General features: G+C 34.7%; 2 non-coding genes across 2 annotated transcripts; both read left to right on the top strand.

The window, feature by feature from the left end:
- Nucleotides 1–5,670: 5,670 nt before the first annotated feature.
- Nucleotides 5,671–5,744, top strand: TRNAN-AUU (transfer RNA asparagine (anticodon AUU)). Its single transcript has one exon. It is a non-coding gene; the product is annotated as a tRNA-Asn (tRNA).
- Nucleotides 5,745–11,512: 5,768 nt separating this feature from the next.
- Nucleotides 11,513–11,586, top strand: TRNAN-AUU (transfer RNA asparagine (anticodon AUU)). Its single transcript has one exon. It is a non-coding gene; the product is annotated as a tRNA-Asn (tRNA).
- Nucleotides 11,587–15,179: the final 3,593 nt, after the last annotated feature.

The following is a 15,179-nucleotide window of genomic DNA, read 5'->3' as shown; positions in this document are numbered from 1 at the left end:
AATCAGAGTTAGATTTGATTCAGTTATTTTATAAAATAAACAGCTAGGAAGCACAATTTAGCAGTGGGTTGCAGAGAAAAAAAATATGCTGGCAGAAAAATCCAATCGAGTGATTAAACAGCTCTTCATTTTCTGGCTTTATTTTTATGCTAACAAATTTGTTCTCTGAAAAGTGTCCACTAAGCCAAGTCTCTGATTAACACCTTTGTAAGGATGGTTTTTCACCTATTACTAAATTAAACTTGCTTCATTGGAAAGGCAGCAAGATGCATCCTCATTTCAATGTCTACTGAAATAATACAAGTTGACACCAGGAAACATTAACGCCACTGCTTCCTTGCTGCTTTCTCATGTGGAAGTCTGTTTAATGTGAAAACAAGGTGATATCTAATTAGCACACAGGTAAGGAATTAAGAAAATCTTTATTTAAGGGTGAAGATGTTTCTCACAAATTTGTTGACCCAATGCATCATTGAAATTCAAGCTGGAAAGATGATTTTAATATATCACTTGTACATTTTGTATTGCTCTTCTGATGACAATGTAGTTTGTTTTTGTCAATTACCATTTTAATAATAGGGTAAAGAAAATGAAGTGGATTTTTGAAAGAAAACAATACTGTCAATATACTATTAAAACAAATTAAAATGGTAAAAGTTATTGTACTTTAAGTAAAAATAAAAGAGCCAAAATATCAATCCCAGTTTTGGATTACTTTAATTAACAAAAAAAAATGCATATAGCAGAGGATAGTTTCAATCTGCCTACCTCTGGATTATGGGCCCAGCATGCTTCCATTGCTGTACTCTGCTGCACATGTAAGTGCAAGAGATCCTGAAGCACTTACTCATCATGGGAAAGTACCAATGTGTTTCTTCGTTGGTTGATAGAAGAAACATCTTACAAAAACGCTCCAGATTATTGACTTTTTTAAGTTTTTCTAGGAAACGTTTTAGATGAATGCTTATTAGCATTTGTCAGTATGTACTTTTGCAAAGTGTCTCTGTGGCGCAATCAGTTAGTGTGTACGGCTATTAACCAAAAGGTTGGTGGTTCAATCCCACCCAGGGACGTAATAGACCTTGTTATCAGATTTTGGTGATCTTTAAGTAGACAAGTCAAATTTCATACCCCCTGTTATGGTGTAGGGTACCTGGCCTTCTCTGATGTAATCAGAGTTAGATTTGATTCAGTGATTTTATAAAAACATCTAGGAAGCACAATTTAGCAGTGGGTTGCAGAGAAAAAGAAATATGCTGGCAAAAAAATCAAATTGCGTGATTAAACAGCTCTTCATTTTCTGGCTTTATTTTTATGCTAACAAATTTGTTCTCTGAAAAGTGTCCACAAAGCCAAGTCTCTGATTAACACCTTTGTAGGGATGGTTTTTCACCTATTACTAAATTAAACTTGCTTCATTGGAAAGGCAGCAAGATGTATCCTCATTTCAATGTCTACTGAAATAATACAGGTTGACACCAGGAAACATTAACGCCACTGCATCCTTGCTGCTTTCTCATGTGGAAGTCTGTTTAATGTGAAAACAAGGTGATATCTAATTAGCACACAGGTAAGGAATTAAGAAAATCTTTATTTAAGGGTGAAGATGTTTCTCACAAAATCGTTGCCCCAATGCATCATTGAAATTCAAGCTGGAAAGATGATTTTAATATATCACTTGTACATTTTGTATTGCTCTTCTGGTGACAATGTAGTTTGTTTTTGTCAATTACCATTTTAATAATAGGGTAAAGAAAATGAAGTGGATTTTTGAAAGAAAACAATACTGTCAATATACTATTAAAACAAATTAAAATGGTAAAAGTTATTGTACTTTAAGTAAAAATAAAAGAGACAAAATATCAATCCCAGTTTTGGATTACTTTAATTAACAAAAAAAATGCATATAGCAGAGGACAGTTTCAATCTGCCTACCTCTGGGTTATGGGCCCAGCATGCTTCCATTGCAGTACTCTGCTGCACATGTAAGTGCAAGAGATCCTGAAGCACTCACTCATCATGGGAAAGTACCAATGTGTTTCTTCATTGGTTGATGGAAGAAACATCTTACAAAAACTCTCCAGATTATTGACTTTTTAAAGTTTTTCTAGGAAACGTTTTAGATGAATGCTTATTAGCCATTGTCAGTATGGACTTTTGCAAAGTGTCTCTGTGGCGCAATCAGTTAGTATGTACGGCTATTAACCATAAGGTTGGTGGTTCAATCCCACCCAGAGACCTAATTTCCCTTGTTATCAGATTTTGGTGATCTTTAAGTAGACAAGTCAAAATTTCAAACCCCCTGTTACGGTGTAGGGTACCTGGCCTTCTCTGATGTAATCAGAGTTAGATTTGATTCAGTGATTTTATAAAAACAGCTAGGAAGCACAATTTAGCAGTGGGTTGCAGAGAAAAAAAATATGCTGGCAGTAAAATCCAATTGAGTAATTAAACAGCTCTTCATTTTCTGGCTTTATTTTTATGCTAACAAATTTGTTCTCTGAAAAGTGTCCACAAAGCCAAGTCTCTGATTAACACCTTTGTAAGGATGGTTTTTCACCTATTACTAAATTAAACTTGCTTCATTGGAAAGGCAGCAAGATGCATCCTCATTTCAATGTCTACTGAAATAATACAGGTTGACACCAGGAAACATTAACGCCACTGCATCCTTGCTGCTTTCTCATGTGGAAGTCTGTTTAATGTGAAAACAAGGTGATATCTAATTAGCACACAGGTAAGGAATTAAGAAAATCTTTATTTAAGGGTGAAGATGTTTCTCACAAAATCGTTGCCCCAATGCATCATTGAAATTCAAGCTGGAAAGATGATTTTAATATATCACTTGTACATTTTGTATTGCTCTTCTGGTGACAATGTAGTTTGTTTTTGTCAATTACCATTTTAATAATAGGGTAAAGAAAATTAAGTGGATTTTTGAAAGAAAACAATACTGTCAATATACTATTAAAACAAATTAAAATGGTAAAAGTTATTGTACTTTAAGTAAAAATAAAAGAGCCAAAATATCAATCCCAGTTTTGGATTACTTTAATTAACAAACAAAAAAATGCATATAGCAGAGGATAGTTTCAATCTGCCTACCTCTGGGTTATGGGCCCAGCATGCTTCCATTGCTGTACTCTGCTGCACATGTAAGTGCAAGAGATCCTGAAGCACTCACTCATCATGGGAAAGTACCAATGTGTTTCTTCGTTGGTTGATAGAAGAAACATCTTACAAAACTCTCCAGATTATTGACTTTTTTAAGTTTTTCTAGGAAACGTTTTAGATGAATGCTTATTAGCATTTGTCAGTATGGACTTTTGCAAAGTGTTTCTGAGGCGCAATCAGTTAGTGCGTACGGCTATTAACCAAAAGGTTGGTGGTTCAATCTCACCCAGGGACGTAATTGACCTTGTTATCAGATTTTGGTGATCTTTAAGTAGACAAGTCAAATTTCATACCCCCTGTTATGGTGTAGGGTACCTGGCCTTCTCTGATGTAATCAGAGTTAGATTTGATTCAGTGATTTTATAAAAACATCTAGGAAGCACAATTTAGCAGTGGGTTGCAGAGAAAAAGAAATATGCTGGCAAAAAAAATCAAATTGCGTGATTAAACAGCTCTTCATTTTCTGGCTTTATTTTTATGCTAACAAATTTGTTCTCTGAAAAGTGTCCACAAAGCCAAGTCTCTGATTAACACCTTTGTAGGGATGGTTTTTCACCTATTACTAAATTAAACTTGCTTCATTGGAAAGGCAGCAAGATGTATCCTCATTTCAATGTCTACTGAAATAATACAGGTTGACACCAGGAAACATTAACGCCACTGCATCCTTGCTGCTTTCTCATGTGGAAGTCTGTTTAATGTTAAAACAAGGTGATATCTAATTAGCACACAGGTAAGGAATTAAGAAAATCTTTATTTAAGGGTGAAGATGTTTCTCACAAAATTGTTGACCCAATGCATCATTGAAATTCAAGCTGGAAAGATGATTTTAATATATCACTTGTACATTTTGTATTGCTCTTCTGGTGACAATGTAGTTTGTTTTTGTCAATTACCATTTTAATAATAGGGTAAAGAAAATGAAGTGGATTTTTGAAAGAAAACAATACTGTCAATATACTATTAAAACAAATTAAAATGGTAAAAGTTATTGTACTTTAAGTAAAAATAAAAGAGACAAAATATCAATCCCAGTTTTGGATTACTTTAATTAACAAAAAAAAATGCATATAGCAGAGGATAGTTTCAATCTGCCTACCTCTGGGTTATGGGCCCAGCATGCTTCCATTGCAGTACTCTGCTGCACATGTAAGTGCAAGAGATCCTGAAGCACTCACTCATCATGGGAAAGTACCAATGTGTTTCTTCGTTGGTTGATGGAAGAAACATCTTACAAAAACTCTCCAGATTATTGACTTTTTAAAGTTTTTCTAGGAAACGTTTTAGATGAATGCTTATTAGCCTTTGTCAGTATGGACTTTTGCAAAGTGTCTCTGTGGCGCAATCAGTTAGTATGTACGGCTATTAACCAAAAGGTTGGTGGTTCAATCCCACCCAGGGACCTAATTGACCTTGTTATCAGATTTTGGTGATCTTTAAGTAGACAAGTCAAAATTTCAAACCCCCTGTTATGGTGTAGGGTACCTGGCCTTCTCTGATGTAATCAAAGTTAGATTTGATTCAGTGATTTTATAAAAACAGCTAGGAAGCACAATTAAGCAGTGGTTTGCAGAGAAAAAAAATATGCTGGCTGAAAAATCTAATTGAGTGATTAAACAGCTCTTTATTTTCTGGCTTTATTTTTATGCTAACAAATTTGTTCTCTGAAAAGTGTCCACAAAGCCAAGTCTCTGATTAACACCTTTGTAGGGATCGTTTTTCACCTATTACTAAATTAAACTTGCTTCATTGGAAAGGCAGCAAGATGCATCCTCATTTCAATGTCTACTGAAATAATACAGGTTGACACCAGGAAACATTAACGCCACTGCATCCTTGCTGCTTTCTCATGTGGAAGTCTGTTTAATGTGAAAACAAGGTGATATCTAATTAGCACACAGGTAAGGAATTACGAAAATCTTTATTTAAGGGTGAAGATGTTTCTCACAAAATTGTTGCCCCAATGCATCATTGAAATTCAAGCTGGAAAGATGATTTTAATATATCACTTGTACATTTTGTATTGCTCTTCTGGTGACAATGTAGTTTTTTTTGTCAATTACCATTTTAATAACAGGGTAAAGAAAATTAAGTGGATTTTTGAAAGAAAACTATACTGTCAATATACTATTAAAACAAATTAAAATGGTAAAAGTTATTGTACTTTAAGTAAAAATAAAAGAGCAAAAATATCAATCCCAGTTTTGATTACTTAAATTAACAAAAAAAATGCATATAGCAAAGGATAGTTTCAATCTGCCTACCTCTGGGTTATGGGTCCAGCATGCTTCCATTGCAGTACTCTGCTGCACATGTAAGTGCAAGAGATCCTGAAGCACTCACTCATCATGGGAAAGTACCAATGTGTTTATTCGTTGGTTGATGGAAGAAACATCTTACAAAAACTCTCCAGATTATTGATTTTTTAATGTTTTTCTAGGAAACGTTCTAGATGTATGCTTATTAGCCTTTGTCAGTACACACTTTTTGCAAAGTGTCTCTGTGGCGCAATCGGTTAGTGTGTTCGGCTATTAACCGAAAGGTTGGTGGTTCAATCCCACCCAGGGACGTAATTAAACTTGTGATCAGATTTTGGTGATATTTAAGTAGACAAGTCAAAATTTCAAACCCCCTCTTATGGTGTAGGGTACATGGCCTTCTCTGATGTAATCAGAGTTAGATTTGATTCAGTTATTTTATAAAAAAAACAGCTAGGAAGCACAATTTAGCAGTGGGTTGCAGAGAAAAAAAATATGCTGGCAGAAAAATCCAATCGAGTGATTAAACAGCTCTTCATTTTCTGGCTTTATTTTTATGCTAACAAATTTGTTCTCTGAAAAGTGTCCACAAAGCCAAGTCTCTGATTAACACCTTTGTAAGGATGGTTTTTCACCTATTACTAAATTAAACTTGCTTCATTGGAAAGGCAGCAAGATGCATCCTCATTTCAATGTCTACTGAAATAATACAAGTTGACACCAGGAAACATTAACGCCACTGCTTCCTTGCTGCTTTCTCATGTGGAAGTCTGTTTAATGTGAAAACAAGGTGATATCTAATTAGCACACAGGTAAGGAATTAAGAAAATCTTTATTTAAGGGTGAAGATGTTTCTCACAAATTTGTTGACCCAATGCATCATTGAAATTCAAGCTGGAAAGATGATTTTAATATATCACTTGTACATTTTGTATTGCTCTTCTGATGACAATGTAGTTTGTTTTTGTCAATTACCATTTTAATAATAGGGTAAAGAAAATGAAGTGGATTTTTGAAAGAAAACAATACTGTCAATATACTATTAAAACAAATTAAAATGGTAAAAGTTATTGTACTTTAAGTAAAAATAAAAGAGCCAAAATATCAATCCCAGTTTTGGATTACTTTAATTAACAAAAAAAAATGCATATAGCAGAGGATAGTTTCAATCTGCCTACCTCTGGATTATGGGCCCAGCATGCTTCCATTGCTGTACTCTGCTGCACATGTAAGTGCAAGAGATCCTGAAGCACTTACTCATCATGGGAAAGTACCAATGTGTTTCTTCGTTGGTTGATAGAAGAAACATCTTACAAAAACGCTCCAGATTATTGACTTTTTTAAGTTTTTCTAGGAAACGTTTTAGATGAATGCTTATTAGCATTTGTCAGTATGTACTTTTGCAAAGTGTCTCTGTGGCGCAATCAGTTAGTGTGTACGGCTATTAACCAAAAGGTTGGTGGTTCAATCCCACCCAGGGACGTAATAGACCTTGTTATCAGATTTTGGTGATCTTTAAGTAGACAAGTCAAATTTCATACCCCCTGTTATGGTGTAGGGTACCTGGCCTTCTCTGATGTAATCAGAGTTAGATTTGATTCAGTGATTTTATAAAAACATCTAGGAAGCACAATTTAGCAGTGGGTTGCAGAGAAAAAGAAATATGCTGGCAAAAAAATCAAATTGCGTGATTAAACAGCTCTTCATTTTCTGGCTTTATTTTTATGCTAACAAATTTGTTCTCTGAAAAGTGTCCACAAAGCCAAGTCTCTGATTAACACCTTTGTAGGGATGGTTTTTCACCTATTACTAAATTAAACTTGCTTCATTGGAAAGGCAGCAAGATGTATCCTCATTTCAATGTCTACTGAAATAATACAGGTTGACACCAGGAAACATTAACGCCACTGCATCCTTGCTGCTTTCTCATGTGGAAGTCTGTTTAATGTGAAAACAAGGTGATATCTAATTAGCACACAGGTAAGGAATTAAGAAAATCTTTATTTAAGGGTGAAGATGTTTCTCACAAAATCGTTGCCCCAATGCATCATTGAAATTCAAGCTGGAAAGATGATTTTAATATATCACTTGTACATTTTGTATTGCTCTTCTGGTGACAATGTAGTTTGTTTTTGTCAATTACCATTTTAATAATAGGGTAAAGAAAATGAAGTGGATTTTTGAAAGAAAACAATACTGTCAATATACTATTAAAACAAATTAAAATGGTAAAAGTTATTGTACTTTAAGTAAAAATAAAAGAGACAAAATATCAATCCCAGTTTTGGATTACTTTAATTAACAAAAAAAATGCATATAGCAGAGGACAGTTTCAATCTGCCTACCTCTGGGTTATGGGCCCAGCATGCTTCCATTGCAGTACTCTGCTGCACATGTAAGTGCAAGAGATCCTGAAGCACTCACTCATCATGGGAAAGTACCAATGTGTTTCTTCATTGGTTGATGGAAGAAACATCTTACAAAAACTCTCCAGATTATTGACTTTTTAAAGTTTTTCTAGGAAACGTTTTAGATGAATGCTTATTAGCCATTGTCAGTATGGACTTTTGCAAAGTGTCTCTGTGGCGCAATCAGTTAGTATGTACGGCTATTAACCATAAGGTTGGTGGTTCAATCCCACCCAGGGACCTAATTTCCCTTGTTATCAGATTTTGGTGATCTTTAAGTAGACAAGTCAAAATTTCAAACCCCCTGTTACGGTGTAGGGTACCTGGCCTTCTCTGATGTAATCAGAGTTAGATTTGATTCAGTGATTTTATAAAAACAGCTAGGAAGCACAATTTAGCAGTGGGTTGCAGAGAAAAAAAATATGCTGGCAGTAAAATCCAATTGAGTAATTAAACAGCTCTTCATTTTCTGGCTTTATTTTTATGCTAACAAATTTGTTCTCTGAAAAGTGTCCACAAAGCCAAGTCTCTGATTAACACCTTTGTAAGGATGGTTTTTCACCTATTACTAAATTAAACTTGCTTCATTGGAAAGGCAGCAAGATGCATCCTCATTTCAATGTCTACTGAAATAATACAGGTTGACACCAGGAAACATTAACGCCACTGCATCCTTGCTGCTTTCTCATGTGGAAGTCTGTTTAATGTGAAAACAAGGTGATATCTAATTAGCACACAGGTAAGGAATTAAGAAAATCTTTATTTAAGGGTGAAGATGTTTCTCACAAAATCGTTGCCCCAATGCATCATTGAAATTCAAGCTGGAAAGATGATTTTAATATATCACTTGTACATTTTGTATTGCTCTTCTGGTGACAATGTAGTTTGTTTTTGTCAATTACCATTTTAATAATAGGGTAAAGAAAATTAAGTGGATTTTTGAAAGAAAACAATACTGTCAATATACTATTAAAACAAATTAAAATGGTAAAAGTTATTGTACTTTAAGTAAAAATAAAAGAGCCAAAATATCAATCCCAGTTTTGGATTACTTTAATTAACAAACAAAAAAATGCATATAGCAGAGGATAGTTTCAATCTGCCTACCTCTGGGTTATGGGCCCAGCATGCTTCCATTGCTGTACTCTGCTGCACATGTAAGTGCAAGAGATCCTGAAGCACTCACTCATCATGGGAAAGTACCAATGTGTTTCTTCGTTGGTTGATAGAAGAAACATCTTACAAAACTCTCCAGATTATTGACTTTTTTAAGTTTTTCTAGGAAACGTTTTAGATGAATGCTTATTAGCATTTGTCAGTATGGACTTTTGCAAAGTGTTTCTGAGGCGCAATCAGTTAGTGCGTACGGCTATTAACCAAAAGGTTGGTGGTTCAATCTCACCCAGGGACGTAATTGACCTTGTTATCAGATTTTGGTGATCTTTAAGTAGACAAGTCAAATTTCATACCCCCTGTTATGGTGTAGGGTACCTGGCCTTCTCTGATGTAATCAGAGTTAGATTTGATTCAGTGATTTTATAAAAACATCTAGGAAGCACAATTTAGCAGTGGGTTGCAGAGAAAAAGAAATATGCTGGCAAAAAAAATCAAATTGCGTGATTAAACAGCTCTTCATTTTCTGGCTTTATTTTTATGCTAACAAATTTGTTCTCTGAAAAGTGTCCACAAAGCCAAGTCTCTGATTAACACCTTTGTAGGGATGGTTTTTCACCTATTACTAAATTAAACTTGCTTCATTGGAAAGGCAGCAAGATGTATCCTCATTTCAATGTCTACTGAAATAATACAGGTTGACACCAGGAAACATTAACGCCACTGCATCCTTGCTGCTTTCTCATGTGGAAGTCTGTTTAATGTTAAAACAAGGTGATATCTAATTAGCACACAGGTAAGGAATTAAGAAAATCTTTATTTAAGGGTGAAGATGTTTCTCACAAAATTGTTGACCCAATGCATCATTGAAATTCAAGCTGGAAAGATGATTTTAATATATCACTTGTACATTTTGTATTGCTCTTCTGGTGACAATGTAGTTTGTTTTTGTCAATTACCATTTTAATAATAGGGTAAAGAAAATGAAGTGGATTTTTGAAAGAAAACAATACTGTCAATATACTATTAAAACAAATTAAAATGGTAAAAGTTATTGTACTTTAAGTAAAAATAAAAGAGACAAAATATCAATCCCAGTTTTGGATTACTTTAATTAACAAAAAAAAATGCATATAGCAGAGGATAGTTTCAATCTGCCTACCTCTGGGTTATGGGCCCAGCATGCTTCCATTGCAGTACTCTGCTGCACATGTAAGTGCAAGAGATCCTGAAGCACTCACTCATCATGGGAAAGTACCAATGTGTTTCTTCGTTGGTTGATGGAAGAAACATCTTACAAAAACTCTCCAGATTATTGACTTTTTAAAGTTTTTCTAGGAAACGTTTTAGATGAATGCTTATTAGCCTTTGTCAGTATGGACTTTTGCAAAGTGTCTCTGTGGCGCAATCAGTTAGTATGTACGGCTATTAACCAAAAGGTTGGTGGTTCAATCCCACCCAGGGACCTAATTGACCTTGTTATCAGATTTTGGTGATCTTTAAGTAGACAAGTCAAAATTTCAAACCCCCTGTTATGGTGTAGGGTACCTGGCCTTCTCTGATGTAATCAAAGTTAGATTTGATTCAGTGATTTTATAAAAACAGCTAGGAAGCACAATTAAGCAGTGGTTTGCAGAGAAAAAAAATATGCTGGCTGAAAAATCTAATTGAGTGATTAAACAGCTCTTTATTTTCTGGCTTTATTTTTATGCTAACAAATTTGTTCTCTGAAAAGTGTCCACAAAGCCAAGTCTCTGATTAACACCTTTGTAGGGATCGTTTTTCACCTATTACTAAATTAAACTTGCTTCATTGGAAAGGCAGCAAGATGCATCCTCATTTCAATGTCTACTGAAATAATACAGGTTGACACCAGGAAACATTAACGCCACTGCATCCTTGCTGCTTTCTCATGTGGAAGTCTGTTTAATGTGAAAACAAGGTGATATCTAATTAGCACACAGGTAAGGAATTACGAAAATCTTTATTTAAGGGTGAAGATGTTTCTCACAAAATTGTTGCCCCAATGCATCATTGAAATTCAAGCTGGAAAGATGATTTTAATATATCACTTGTACATTTTGTATTGCTCTTCTGGTGACAATGTAGTTTTTTTTGTCAATTACCATTTTAATAACAGGGTAAAGAAAATTAAGTGGATTTTTGAAAGAAAACTATACTGTCAATATACTATTAAAACAAATTAAAATGGTAAAAGTTATTGTACTTTAAGTAAAAATAAAAGAGCAAAAATATCAATCCCAGTTTTGATTACTTAAATTAACAAAAAAAATGCATATAGCAAAGGATAGTTTCAATCTGCCTACCTCTGGGTTATGGGTCCAGCATGCTTCCATTGCAGTACTCTGCTGCACATGTAAGTGCAAGAGATCCTGAAGCACTCACTCATCATGGGAAAGTACCAATGTGTTTATTCGTTGGTTGATGGAAGAAACATCTTACAAAAACTCTCCAGATTATTGATTTTTTAATGTTTTTCTAGGAAACGTTCTAGATGTATGCTTATTAGCCTTTGTCAGTACACACTTTTTGCAAAGTGTCTCTGTGGCGCAATCGGTTAGTGTGTTCGGCTATTAACCGAAAGGTTGGTGGTTCAATCCCACCCAGGGACGTAATTAAACTTGTGATCAGATTTTGGTGATATTTAAGTAGACAAGTCAAAATTTCAAACCCCCTCTTATGGTGTAGGGTACATGGCCTTCTCTGATGTAATCAGAGTTAGATTTGATTCAGTTATTTTATAAAAAAAACAGCTAGGAAGCACAATTTAGCAGTGGGTTGCAGAGAAAAAAAATATGCTGGCAGAAAAATCCAATCGAGTGATTAAACAGCTCTTCATTTTCTGGCTTTATTTTTATGCTAACAAATTTGTTCTCTGAAAAGTGTCCACAAAGCCAAGTCTCTGATTAACACCTTTGTAAGGATGGTTTTTCACCTATTACTAAATTAAACTTGCTTCATTGGAAAGGCAGCAAGATGCATCCTCATTTCAATGTCTACTGAAATAATACAAGTTGACACCAGGAAACATTAACGCCACTGCTTCCTTGCTGCTTTCTCATGTGGAAGTCTGTTTAATGTGAAAACAAGGTGATATCTAATTAGCACACAGGTAAGGAATTAAGAAAATCTTTATTTAAGGGTGAAGATGTTTCTCACAAATTTGTTGACCCAATGCATCATTGAAATTCAAGCTGGAAAGATGATTTTAATATATCACTTGTACATTTTGTATTGCTCTTCTGATGACAATGTAGTTTGTTTTTGTCAATTACCATTTTAATAATAGGGTAAAGAAAATGAAGTGGATTTTTGAAAGAAAACAATACTGTCAATATACTATTAAAACAAATTAAAATGGTAAAAGTTATTGTACTTTAAGTAAAAATAAAAGAGCCAAAATATCAATCCCAGTTTTGGATTACTTTAATTAACAAAAAAAAATGCATATAGCAGAGGATAGTTTCAATCTGCCTACTTCTGGATTATGGGCCCAGCATGCTTCCATTGCTGTACTCTGCTGCACATGTAAGTGCAAGAGATCCTGAAGCACTTACTCATCATGGGAAAGTACCAATGTGTTTCTTCGTTGGTTGATAGAAGAAACATCTTACAAAAACGCTCCAGATTATTGACTTTTTTAAGTTTTTCTAGGAAACGTTTTAGATGAATGCTTATTAGCATTTGTCAGTATGTACTTTTGCAAAGTGTCTCTGTGGCGCAATCAGTTAGTGTGTACGGCTATTAACCAAAAGGTTGGTGGTTCAATCCCACCCAGGGACGTAATAGACCTTGTTATCAGATTTTGGTGATCTTTAAGTAGACAAGTCAAATTTCATACCCCCTGTTATGGTGTAGGGTACCTGGCCTTCTCTGATGTAATCAGAGTTAGATTTGATTCAGTGATTTTATAAAAACATCTAGGAAGCACAATTTAGCAGTGGGTTGCAGAGAAAAAGAAATATGCTGGCAAAAAAATCAAATTGCGTGATTAAACAGCTCTTCATTTTCTGGCTTTATTTTTATGCTAACAAATTTGTTCTCTGAAAAGTGTCCACAAAGCCAAGTCTCTGATTAACACCTTTGTAGGGATGGTTTTTCACCTATTACTAAATTAAACTTGCTTCATTGGAAAGGCAGCAAGATGTATCCTCATTTCAATGTCTACTGAAATAATACAGGTTGACACCAGGAAACATTAACGCCACTGCATCCTTGCTGCTTTCTCATGTGGAAGTCTGTTTAATGTGAAAACAAGGTGATATCTAATTAGCACACAGGTAAGGAATTAAGAAAATCTTTATTTAAGGGTGAAGATGTTTCTCACAAAATCGTTGCCCCAATGCATCATTGAAATTCAAGCTGGAAAGATGATTTTAATATATCACTTGTACATTTTGTATTGCTCTTCTGGTGACAATGTAGTTTGTTTTTGTCAATTACCATTTTAATAATAGGGTAAAGAAAATGAAGTGGATTTTTGAAAGAAAACAATACTGTCAATATACTATTAAAACAAATTAAAATGGTAAAAGTTATTGTACTTTAAGTAAAAATAAAAGAGACAAAATATCAATCCCAGTTTTGGATTACTTTAATTAACAAAAAAAATGCATATAGCAGAGGACAGTTTCAATCTGCCTACCTCTGGGTTATGGGCCCAGCATGCTTCCATTGCAGTACTCTGCTGCACATGTAAGTGCAAGAGATCCTGAAGCACTCACTCATCATGGGAAAGTACCAATGTGTTTCTTCATTGGTTGATGGAAGAAACATCTTACAAAAACTCTCCAGATTATTGACTTTTTAAAGTTTTTCTAGGAAACGTTTTAGATGAATGCTTATTAGCCTTTGTCAGTATGGACTTTTGCAAAGTGTCTCTGTGGCGCAATCAGTTAGTATGTACGGCTATTAACCATAAGGTTGGTGGTTCAATCCCACCCAGGGACCTAATTTCCCTTGTTATCAGATTTTGGTGATCTTTAAGTAGACAAGTCAAAATTTCAAACCCCCTGTTACGGTGTAGGGTACCTGGCCTTCTCTGATGTAATCAGAGTTAGATTTGATTCAGTGATTTTATAAAAACAGCTAGGAAGCACAATTTAGCAGTGGGTTGCAGAGAAAAAAAAATATGCTGGCAGTAAAATCCAATTGAGTAATTAAACAGCTCTTCATTTTCTGGCTTTATTTTTATGCTAACAAATTTGTTCTCTGAAAAGTGTCCACAAAGCCAAGTCTCTGATTAACACCTTTGTAAGGATGGTTTTTCACCTATTACTAAATTAAACTTGCTTCATTGGAAAGGCAGCAAGATGCATCCTCATTTCAATGTCTACTGAAATAATACAGGTTGACACCAGGAAACATTAACGCCACTGCATCCTTGCTGCTTTCTCATGTGGAAGTCTGTTTAATGTGAAAACAAGGTGATATCTAATTAGCACACAGGTAAGGAATTAAGAAAATCTTTATTTAAGGGTGAAGATGTTTCTCACAAAATCGTTGCCCCAATGCATCATTGAAATTCAAGCTGGAAAGATGATTTTAATATATCACTTGTACATTTTGTATTGCTCTTCTGGTGACAATGTAGTTTGTTTTTGTCAATTACCATTTTAATAATAGGGTAAAGAAAATTAAGTGGATTTTTGAAAGAAAACAATACTGTCAATATACTATTAAAACAAATTAAAATGGTAAAAGTTATTGTACTTTAAGTAAAAATAAAAGAGCCAAAATATCAATCCCAGTTTTGGATTACTTTAATTAACAAACAAAAAAATGCATATAGCAGAGGATAGTTTCAATCTGCCTACCTCTGGGTTATGGGCCCAGCATGCTTCCATTGCTGTACTCTGCTGCACATGTAAGTGCAAGAGATCCTGAAGCACTCACTCATCATGGGAAAGTACCAATGTGTTTCTTCGTTGGTTGATAGAAGAAACATCTTACAAAACTCTCCAGATTATTGACTTTTTTAAGTTTTTCTAGGAAACGTTTTAGATGAATGCTTATTAGCATTTGTCAGTATGGACTTTTGCAAAGTGTTTCTGTGGCGCAATCAGTTAGTGCGTACGGCTATTAACCAAAAGGTTGGTGGTTCAATCCCACCCAGGGACGTAATTGACCTTGTTATCAGATTTTGGTGATCTTTAAGTAGACAAGTCAAATTTCATACCCCCTGTTATGGTGTAGGGTACCTGGC

Source organism: Pseudophryne corroboree, unplaced genomic scaffold (genome assembly GCF_028390025.1).
Source record: "Pseudophryne corroboree isolate aPseCor3 unplaced genomic scaffold, aPseCor3.hap2 scaffold_527, whole genome shotgun sequence".
Lineage (NCBI taxonomy): Eukaryota > Metazoa > Chordata > Amphibia > Anura > Myobatrachidae > Pseudophryne > Pseudophryne corroboree.
This window is presented reverse-complemented; position numbering and strand designations above follow the sequence as displayed.